Source organism: Sorex fumeus, unplaced genomic scaffold (genome assembly GCF_029834395.1).
Source record: "Sorex fumeus unplaced genomic scaffold, SorFum_2.1 ptg000063l, whole genome shotgun sequence".
NCBI lineage: Eukaryota > Metazoa > Chordata > Mammalia > Eulipotyphla > Soricidae > Sorex > Sorex fumeus.
Window position 1 is genome coordinate 24,887,213 of NW_026606120.1, and position 12,031 is coordinate 24,899,243.

At 42.5% G+C, this 12,031-nt stretch overlaps 1 pseudogene; it reads right to left on the minus strand.

The window, feature by feature from the left end:
- Positions 1–954: 954 nt before the first annotated feature.
- Positions 955–12,031, minus strand: part of LOC130034957 (NUT family member 2G-like) — an 89,090-nt pseudogene continuing 78,013 nt past the window's right edge.

Here is a 12,031-nt window from a genome sequence, read left to right on the forward strand (position 1 = left end):
TGTGACTCAGCATGTTCAGAGAGCAGAAGGTACCAGTAGGTCTCTCAGATAATCTCAGGGCACCAGGATCCACTGCCACCCCAGCCCCAACCCACAGAACCAGGTGTCACAGCATTCAGGAAGATTATTGGAAATCCTCAAATTTTCCATTTTAGGTCATAAGTTTACTTTGCGTTCATTGATTCTTTCCACTTTAGGAATGTGAATGAGAATTCTGTGCCTGTACTGCCACTGTAGTAAGTGACTCAGACATTATCTGAACCGGATTTTTTGTTTTAGGATAAAATGTTTTTCTAGTCTCACTACGCTTGATTTAGAGTATTTAAATGAGATTTTCAATGTGGAGTTACATCTTGGGAGTGGGACTGACAAGGTGAATATTTATAGTTAAAATATGAATTTTGAGAGACCAGAGGATTCACTCCTTCCCTCCAAACCCAATTCATTGTGTTGAAGATAGTCCCCATGACATGACTTTTTACATGTCAGGGTCTTTAGTAGGTAAATGTTTTGAGTCATTGTGAGGTGTCCTAAGTAGTATATATAAGTATAATTTTCTTCTAGGATAAGGAGAGGCAGCAGAATGCACACACATATAACAAGCAACACAAAACAAATTATCTAGCATCTTCCTGTGGGGCAGGCTTGAATGGCGGTGGGAAAATTCAAAATAATGGTGATGGGAAGGTGTAATGGTGCTGAGAATGGTGTTGAAATCTTGAATATGATCAATTATTGTGAACTTTATGAAAACAATATTTTTAAAAAAAGCACACACAGCCAAGAGACCTTCTGGAGACACGTGGGAAGGGGGGGGGGATGGAGAAAACCTGCCAACACAGTGGCTTTTACTTTGAGCACAAAGAACTATAGAACTGTGAGAAAATCTATTTCTTTAAGCCCTCAAGCATGTGCCACTTCATTATGACAGCCCTGAATAATTAAAACTCATGGCTAGTGCAGAAAGTACACCAAACCATAAGTCTTAGACCACTTATAAAGCGATTTTTGTCTCTTATCACATTTGTGTGTGTAGAAGATGGAGCATTCCATCTTGATTTCCGCAATCTTCATAGCTGTGTGATAGGGAAGGTCTGGAAAGATGCTCCTGTGGCAGTAGTCGCACACCTGCTCATCTTCCAGGGACTCTGAGTTTGCATTTTCATCTCCCAGAGCCGCAGCTGTGGCTGCTCCTCTCAACTGTTTCACCCATTTAAGCAAGAAATGCACTCTGTGCACTCTGTGTGCCCTTCTGTTGTCTAAGCTACAACTTACGAATATGGCCCATGAAGCCTATATACCTCTCAGGAGCCCCAAATCGTCCAGCACTCCCCCAGAGGGCACCACCATATTGCCTGGTGGAGGCAAGGATTGTTTACTATCATGATTCAATAGCATCATAGTTTAGCACTTAGTTTAGGCCTTATGGTCTGACCTTCAATCATTCTGAGAGCAGGAATTAAAAGAGATACCTCCGCAACCTTCGGCTTGGTGGTCTCATGGATCCCCTATAGGGTTCTCACTGTAGCCCTGGAGATGACGTGTACTCTCCATTTCCCTACTTGGACCATAATACCTAATGTCACTGGATTCTCTGAATCAGTGGCATAGCAGTGATATACCAAGGGTGCTGGGGGCGGGGGGGGGGGGGCGAGAGGGGCTCTTGGAATCAAGGTAGATTCTGGTGGTGGGCACAGTGCACAGCACTGATCAGATAAAACAATATTTTTGGTTCTCTGATAGAAAAGAAATTATTTTAAATTGTGTTACAAGGCGTTCTTCATTTCAAGTCACTGTTTAATTTTAATTCTCTATGAGATATTAGCATCGGCATGCAAGCTCTCTTCAATATTCACTTTATATTCTATATGTGTTTATCCTTTTATTTTTGACCTTTTTCTGTCTTAGAACCTAAAGTATATTCTTGATTGTGCAGTTTTCTGTGATCCAGAGGCTATTATGTTGAGTGAAGTCAGTCAGAATAGGGATAAATACAGAATGATCTCTTTCATGTGTGGGGTGTAAAGATACACAGCAAATTATCATCAGGGTCCAAAGGTTACACAGTGGGAGAACTAGTCCCACTTTTATGCGTTATTTGGGTGGGGTGCAAAATTAAAAGGGAGGGTACTAGGAACATTAGGAGAGGGAGGGAGGTTCACTAGTCATGGGTATGTTGCTGGAATTATCACTTCACTTAATCATTAATCCTGTCATTCATCGATTTATTCGAGCGGGTGCCAGTAACGTCTCCATTCATCCCGGTTGCGTGCTAGCGTAGCCCAATGGTATCTGTTCATTCTAGGAACATGCAGAGCCTCAAACCGATCATTTAGGGTCTTGACGAAGAAGTCTGACCATCTTATAGGTGGGCGTCCACGTGATCTTTTGATGTCCCGTGGAATCCAATCAGTAATGGCTCTAGTCCAGCGGTTGTCTGTAAACCTCATTACGTGTCCAGCCCATCTGATTTTTGATGTCTTGGCAAATGAGACAGCGTCCCTGATTCTTGAGCATTGACGAAGATCAGAACTCCGGATTCTATCTCTCATTTGAGTGAATCGTGATATTCCAAGCATAGTTCTTTCGATTCCTCTTTGAGAGACCCGAATAGCGTTCTCATCCTGTTTTCGTAGGGTCCAGGTCTCTGAGGCATATGTTAATGCAGGAAGAATAGTGGAATTAAAGATATGTGCTCATAGCTGGAGGTTCTTTGTCCTTTTAGTTATTTCTTCAATGCTCTTGAAGGCATTCCAAGCCGCTCTCTTCCTCCTGCGCAACTCAGGTGCCAAGTCATTCATCATGTTGATTTCTCGACCTAGGTATATATAACTGTTGCATTCGGAGATGGTGGTTCCATTGAGAGCGAATGGAGCGTCAGGAACAAGGCTGTTTCTCATAAACATTGTCTTCTTAAGATTCAGCTGTAGTCCGACCTTTCCACATTCACGGTCAAACTCGTTCAGCATTTGTGCCGCTTGGCTGATGTTTGGTGTTATTAGAACGATGTCATCAGCAAAGCGGAGGTGGGGTAGTTGCCGACCATCTATCTTCACTCCCATGTTTTCCCATTCCAGTCGTCGCATGATGTTCTCGAGGGTGGCACTGAAGAGTTTTGGTGAAATGGTATCACCCTGCCGAACCCCTCTCTTGATATGGATGATTACTTCTTTGTAGAATGGTGAGATTTTGGTAGTGAATCTGCAATAGAGCTCACGAAGAATCCTGATGTATTGAGTTTGTACGCCCTGATTGGCTAGGGCTTCCATGACCGCTTCTGTCTCAACAGAATCAAAGGCCTTTAAATCAATGAACGTTAGACAGAGCGGTATCCTGAACTCCCTTTCTTTCTTTCTCAGGGTCTGGATGGGCTACCCCCACACTTCCATATACTCTTGTAAACACCAGAGTCCCTCCCCCCCCACACACACAAACCACCTCTGGCTCAGTTATACAAGCTCATTTATCGGCGATGCTTCAGAGAGCTAGCAATAAATCTCAAAAGAGATCAGAAGCCACAGTTAACTTAAAAAATGGGGAGAAGAAATTATATGCATGGAAAAGCATCCTGAAGATTATTGTACATAACTTTTAATTCAAAATCCATGAGAGAGACCATTACGAAGCTGCTCACTATTAGGTTTCAGTCATACAGGAATCCAACACACATCTCTCCATCAGTGTCCACTGTTTCCTTCTCACCACCCCCCACCAACCCCCTCGCCCACCGCTGACCACCAGTATACCAGTCTGCCTCTATGGCAGGCACTTTTCTTCTTTTTCTCTCTCCTTTTGTGTATTATGGTTTGCAGTACAGGTGCTAAGAGGTCATCATGTTTGTTCAGGGTGTTCAGTATTTTTATCGGGAAGATAAGGCTGGAATACCTTTTTTAACTGGGTGGTGGCTTTGGAGTGTAGACATCACTACTTCTCTCCTAAAGGTCAGTCAAAGAGAGACAGACACAGAATGATCTGACTGATTTGTGGGATAAAACAGAAGCACAGTAAGGGAATAACAAAGGATCAAGTTAATAACCTATGAATTGATCCAAACAGAGCCTAGCAAGCTAAACAGCCTGGCAAGCTCCCTGTGGCATATTCGATATGCCCAAAACAGTAACAATGACGGGTACCATTCCCCTGACCCTGAAAGAGTCTCCAATATGGCAGCATTGGGAAAGACAAGTAAGGAGAGGCTTCTAAAATCTCAGGGCTGGGACAAATGGGGATGTTACTGGATCCCGCTTAAGTAAATTGATGAACAACAGGATGACAGTGATACAGTGATGAATTGATCCAAGGAATGGAGCTACATAGTAGAGAAACCTGTGGGGTTGGGGAGAAAAAAAGAGGAGAGGGCTGAGAGAGGATCCAGGGACAATGGTTTAGAAAATGAGACCTGTGGGTCAGGTGTCCCTAGCATGTCCACCTGTATCCCAGGAAAATTCCGATATGTGGGTTTTTTTACTAATATCTCCAGACTTTCTCAGGGTCTGGATGGGCTACCCCCACACTTCCATATACTCTTGTAAACATCAGAGTCCCCCCCCACACACACACACAAACCACCTCTGGCTCAGTTATACAAGCTCATTTATCGGCGATGCTTCAGAGAGCTAGCAATAAATCTCAAAAGAGATCAGAAGCCACAGTTAACTTAAAAAATGGGGAGAAGAAATGAACAGAAACGTTCTCAAAGAAGAAATTCTAATGGCCAAAAGGCACATGAAAAAATGCTCTAAAAATCATCACTAATAATCGGGGAGTTGCAAATCAAAACAGCAATGAGATATCATCTCACACTACAGAGACTGGCACACATACAAATGAACAAGAACAACCAGTGCTGGCGCCAATGTGGGGAGAAAGGGACCCTTATTTATTGCTGGTGGGAATGCCAACTGTTCTAACCTTTTTGGAAAACAATATGGACAATTTTCAAAAAACTAGAAATTGAGTTCCCATTTGACCCAGCAATACAACTTCTGGGAATATACCCTCGGAGTCCAAAGACACACAGCAGAAACAACATCTGCACTTCTGTGTTCATTGCAACACTATTCACAATAGCCAGAAGCTGGAAACAACCTGAATGCCTGAGAACAGACGTATGGATAAAGAAACGATTGTACATCTGCACAATGGAATACTATACAGCTGTTAGGAAAAGTGAGGTCATGAAATCTGCCTATAGATGGAGAGACGCGGAGAGTATCATACTGAGTGAAATTAGAAGGAAGGGACAGATATAGAATTACTGCATTTATTTGTGAGATATATATGTATACATATATAAAATATATAAAAATAGAAATATATATAAATATGTAGACAGTAGTATGACACTAATGCCCAGTGCCAGGGAAAACAGGCCAGGAGGATTGATCAATGGTTGGTTAATGGTACGGGATGGTAGTTAAAATAAAGGAGAATCCATTATGACAACACTAGTTAAAAATTATCACTCTGAACAAGAACTAAATCTTGTTAGCAGGTAAAGGGATATATGTAATAACCTTTCAGCATCTGTGCCTAAAATGAGAAAACAAAAGGGATTGAGAGAAGAGAGGTGCCTGCTATAGAGGCAGGCTGGGGTAGGGTATGGCTTGAAAGGGTGGGAAGAAAACTGGGGACGCTGGTGCAGGGAAATTACAGTGGTGGAGTGATGGGTGTTGGAACAGTATATGAATGAAACGCAATCACGAACAATTTTGTATTTCTCTTATCTAATGGTAACTCAATTAAAACAACTTTTTAAAAAGCCACAGTTAATCTCTTGGACCTGTATGTAGCTGAACAATAAATATAGTAAATCAGAGGGATATATGTAATATATTACATCAGGGTCAGCCTGATGCCCACCCCAGTAGAACCCCTGCCAACTGCTTGCTGCCACAATCCAAAATCACCACCGTGCTCTGGGCTAGACATCACCATCTCAGGATGGATCTCACTGAGATATGATCTGCGGAAAATTCAGGTATGTGGTTTTTTGTGACTGAAATCTCCAAGCTTTCTCGGGGTCTGAATGGACTACCTTTCTCACCTCCTTTTCGAAGGCCTCGGCATTCATGTCCATGCCCAAAAATTGCCACCCAGTTAAAAAAGATACTCCACCCCCAAGAATAGCTAAAGTAATCCTTGGGAAAAAAGAAAACGGGAAGAATCAATCACTTTAACTTCAAACTCTGCTACAAAGCAGTAATAATTAAAACAGCATGGTACTGGAACAAAGACAGAGCTGCAGACCAATGGAATAGGGTTGAATATACTGACATCTCCCCCAAACATATGATCATCTAATCTTTGACAAGGGAGCAAGAAATGTGAAGTGGAGCAAAGAAAACATCTTTAACAAATTGTGCTGGCAAAAAAATGGGCTCAGATCTCTGCCTAATTCTATGTACAAAAGTAAGATCAAAATGGATTGAAGACCTCAACATCAGACCAGAATCCATAAGGTACATTGAAGACAAAGTTGGGAAAACCCTCCACGACATCGAAGCTAATGCTATCTTCAAAGATGTCATGCCATTGGCCAAGCAAGTGAAAACAGGTAGACAAATGAGACTATCTTAAACTAAGAAGTTTCTGCACCTCAAAGAAATAAACAAAATACAAAGACAGTCTACAGAATGGAAAAGGATATTCTCCCAATACCCATCTGACTAGGGGTTGATATCAAGGATATACAAAGTACTGGTTGAACTCTACAAGAAGAAAACATCCAACCCCATCAAAAAATGGGGCAACAAAATGATCAGTAACTTTCTCAAAGAAGAAATCCGAATGGCAAAATGGCACATGAGAAAATGCTCTACATCATTAATCATCAGGGAGATGCAGATCAAAACAACAATGAGATATCATCTCACACCATAGAGACTGGCCCACATCCAAAAGAATAAAAGCAACCGGTGTTGGTGCGGATGTGGAGAGAAAGGGACCCTCCTCCACTGCTGGTGGGAATGCCGACTGGTTCAGTCGTTTTGGAAAACAGTATGGACGATTCTCAAAAAATTACAAATAGAGCTACAATTTGATCCAGCTATACCACTCCTGGGAATATATCCCAGAGAGGCAAAAAAGTATAGTTGAAGTGTCATCTACACTTGTTTGTTCATTGCAGCACTGTTTACAATAGCCAGAATCTGGAAAAAACCTGAGTGCCCGAGAACAAATGACTGGTTAAAGAAACTTTGGTACATCTACACAATGGAGTACTATGTAGCTGTTAGGAAAGATGAAGTCATAAAATTTACATACATACATGGAAAGTATCATGCTAAGCGAAATGAGTCGGAAAGAGAGGGACAGACATAGAAAGATTGCACTCATCTGGGGAACATAAAGTAACAAAATAGGAGACTAACACCCAAGAATATCCGAGATAAGTGCCAGGAGGTTCACTCCATGGTTTGGGAGCCAGCCGTACATGCTAGGGGAAAAGGCAGCTCAGATACAGAAGGGAGTACCCATAAAGGTGTTAAACGGAGATAGACAAATGGGACTATCTTAAACTAAGATAGGATCCTCCCAGGATGGGAGATGCATGCTGAAAATAGACTACAGACCGAACATGATTTCCACTCGATGACTCTTTTGCAAACCACAGCACCTAAAAGGAGAGAGAGAACAAAAGGGAATGCCCTGCCACAGAGGCAGGGTGGGATGGGGGGGGGGGGAATGGGGGGTGGGAGGGATACTGGGAGCATTGGAGGTGGAAAATGGGCACTGGTGAAGGGATGGGTACTCTAACATTGTATAATTAAAACCCAAGCACAAAAAATTGTAAGTCTACAACTGTACCTCATCGTGTTTCACTAATAAAAATTTAAAAAATTAAAATAAAAAAGCTACTCCATCCTTACCTTCCCAATAAAAATACTGAATGCCCTGAACAAACACGATGACCTCAGTATCTGTATTGCAAATCATAATGCACAAAAGGAGAGAGAGAGAGAGAGAGAGAGAGAGAGAGAGAGAAGAGGAAAAGTGCCTGACATAGAGGGAGGCTGTGGGGGTATACATTGGCAGATGGAGAAAAACAGGGCACATTGGTGGTGGGAAAAGTACAATGGTAGAGTGATGGGTGTTAGATCATAATATGACTGAAATCCAATCATGAACAGTTTTGTAATGGTCTGTCTCATGAATATTCAATAAAAAGCTAAAAATTAGAAAATGAGACATTATCAGGTGGGGAAACTGTTGATATGTGTTGGAATGTTCTATGTATGAAACCTTACTGTTGAAAAATATTGTAAAATTATCAAACAGTCACGATCACGATCATCCTGTTGTTCATCATTGCCTCGAGCAGGCACCAGTAACGTCTCCTTCTTCCCAGCCCTGAGATTTTAAAAGAGCCATATTCAAGGCTCTTTCAGGGCTAGGAGAATGAGGCCCATCATTGTTACTGGTATTTGGCATATTGAGTACGACACGGGAAGTTTGCCAGACTCTGCTGTGCAGGATCAAACAGTGGCTAAAATAAAATTTAACAATAAATATTTAACATTTTTTTATATTCAAATTGCTGTCTCCATTAATTGGTCATTTTCCAACATGCCGGCTTAACTATATCTAGTATTATTCCTTGTACTGAAATCCACTGTGTCTATTTCAGTTTTTTTAGGTGGGTGGTGTTGGGTCCACTTCTACCTTGCTTAGGTGGTACTCCTGGCTCTGTGCTCAGGAGCACTCTCCAGGGAGCATATGTGGTGCCTGGGAATAAACTGCAGCTGGTGACATGCCAGGCAAATGTCTAAACCCTTGTTTGCCTTTCCAGCCTGACTTCAGGGATTTGAAACACAGTGTTTGCTTTTTCCACCCCCCAAATGCTGAGCTGTTCAGGCTTTCTGGTGCTGGGGACCACCAGGCCACACCTAGAGTGCTCCAGTGCTCTTTGGGCCTCCAGCATCTCACCTTGAGGTGGTCAGGGGACTCTTAAGTCTATTTAGCTCCCAGTGTTGAGGGAGGGGGATGCAGTGCCGACATCAAAGTCAGGTTCAGCACCTGCGAAATATGCACCACGGACCAATGAGCTATCATTGATTAAGAACCTAAGAAATAAGGGTCATGCTAATCCAGTCAACATCTATTGAAAATTAGGGTACCAAATAAATAAGGCCTCTAATAAAGTATTTTCTGTCCAGTCCCAATCCTTAGGAGCAGTGGCCACCAGCTCTGTGCTAGCAGCAGAGCTAATGCCCACCAGCAACAGCCAAACTCAGTGTCAGCTCACTGCACAGAGGGAACAGACTTTGACCTCTGGTCAACACGGCATTCCTTGGCTTCTGCACTGCTGGCCAGATAGTCCCCAGGATGTGACTGGGGTAGCACTAGAACTTCTCAGTCACCTGGAAATCCTCAGGAGTAGCTTCCTCAACCTGAGTGGTGAGTCTGCTGGGTTTCCTTGAAGTAAACCTGCTAAGACACACTCACACACTTGGTGAATGCAAGCTCTAAATATGACAAAAATTGGGAAGTGACTGAAACATTGCTTTCTCTTCTCCTCTACTAGTAATTCACTAAATAATCCACAAAATAATGGGTTACGTTTACTTCTGATAAATACTGCTACTTATTTTGCATAAACACAGTAAGTAATACACAAATTCCTTTCATCTAAAACTGAAACAGGGTAAAAGTTTAGAGCAGGGTGATTTTTTCTGGGGACATCCCGTCATATTCCCATACAACAGACCTTCAGGTCGGTTTTGTTTAAGCTTTTCCTGTCCCATAAAGTCTTATCACTTGTTCCTTTGAGTTAGAATCGGTTCCATGATTGTACTCTTGACAAATTATATTTCTTCAACAGACAAGTGTTCAGAAGACAAGAGTTCTCATGACAGACGACGAAGCAGTAGTAGAGAGAGAATCAAAGCAGTAGTAGAGAGAGAATCAACTATTAGTTATCTGGGAATAAAAATAACCAAGTTACTTGGGAATAAAAATATCTCCACTTTCATCGGCCACGGCCAGATCCCACGGCTGCTTCTCCCAAAAGGGAGCATAACATGAGGCCCCCATAACCGTACCACTGGACTCTGTGCCAGGCTGTTTCACACGGAACGCCTTAGAGCGGGGCAGGTGAGAGCCCTCCCCGCCCCAAGAGACCCAGCTCAGGCAGCCAAAAAAACTCCACAACCTACTGCCACCACGCTCAAGGTTGTTCCCTACGTGCTCAGGCGGAGCCTCACATATGAGTGAACATATTCCTGGACACATCAAAAGACACCCCCTACCCAGTCTTCATGATTACCACACCACATTTGATGGGGTTCAGATAGTAGGCAACAAATCATAGAGGGAAATATATATATGCATATATATATTTCTTCACAGTTTTCTATATGAATACTTTTTTTGGTAAGCATGTTCAGCAGTACTACATAAAAGACAATATGAAATATATTATTTCAGTTGTGTTTGGGACAGGGATCGGGGCTTGTGTTTGAATATTAAATGTAATCAAATATTGTGAACTAACTTATAAATAAAAATATTTAAAAAATATCTCCACTTTCTTACTGAATACCTTTAGCAAGGGCTAAATTATTGTATTTCTAATATAAAAGCCCTGTTTTAATTTTTTTGTCCATGTAAACTTTTATCAAGTATAAAACTACAAGTACCATAAGAATGATCTTTGCAGATATCTGTAAGAATCTATTTTGGCTCTGTCAAAATACTTGCTGTTGCTAAGGGTTTCTTGTGCTCTACACTACATAGAAATTCTACACTAGAATTTTGTAGAAAAAAACTTATTACTTGTGGGTGAGTAGGCCATCTCATGTCAAAGACAGGGTAGCATAATGCTTGCTACAGACAATGCTGTGTCCCCTTCTACTCATGCAGTGCAACCCCTTCCACAAGGAGCGCATGCAATGGTGTTATGAAATAACATGAAAACCTGGTTACAAGGTCTCTCATGCCATTTACCAGATATTTGACAACATAGTTCTAATAGTAGAATAATAAACGTATTTAGAAACCTGCTTTAAGAATCACATTTTCTCAAATTCTAACACATGCACAGACAAGACAACATTGTGGTAAATCAAGAGACAAAACCAAGTTTACAATGTGACAAAGCTTAAATCTTTTTTTTTTTTTTAATTTATTTATTGAATCACTGTGGGAAAGGTTACAAAGCTTTCAGGTTTATGTCTCAGTCATGCAAACATCAAACACATTTCCCTTTACCAATACTTATCCTTTACCATGAAGAACCCCAATAAAACCCCACCCCCCACCCCTCCCCGTCCCTGTGAAGCAGATGAATTCTAGTTAACACTCTATCTGCTTTGATTAGATTCATTGTTTCAATAAAAGATTCACCACTATTATTTAGAGTTTACCCCCCCCCCCAAATCAGACATGCTGAACAAGCATTGTGAAGTGATTTGCTTTCTACGGCTGGGTTCAAGAATTAAATGTTGGTTTTGGATTTCTGCTCTTTTACCTATTGACCCTGGAAGTATTTCTACTGAAAGTCAGATAGTTAAGAAATTGGTTTCTGTGTTCTGGAGTCCTGGCCGTGCTGGAGAGCCGCTCGTGGGGGGCAACCAGTGGCCTCGGTAGGGCGTGAAGGGCGGACCGAAACGCCCCCCTTCCCATGAGGTTTTAGTCGCCCCCACACTCCCAGCTCATACCTGCTGTCCACAAGGCTCCCATATGGCCGCCATCCCTCTTTCCAGAGAGGAGAGGGCGAATGGGGCAACACCCTTTCCCCTCCGGCAGACTTGATGGCCTGGATCAATGCATAGTCCGTTCACTTTTCTGCTCCAAGCTGCTGGGTTCTGCATTAAGTCCTTGTGCTTCTGGGGCCGTGGCCGTGCTGGAGAGCCGCTCGTGGGGGGCAACTGGTGACCTCGGTAGGGCGTGAAGGGCGGACCGAAACGCCCCCCTTCCCATGAGGTTTTAGTCGCCCCCACACTCCCGGCTCATACCTGCTGTCCACAAGGCTCCCATGTGGCCGCCATCTTTCTTTCCAGAGAGGAGAGGGCGAATGGGGCAACACCCT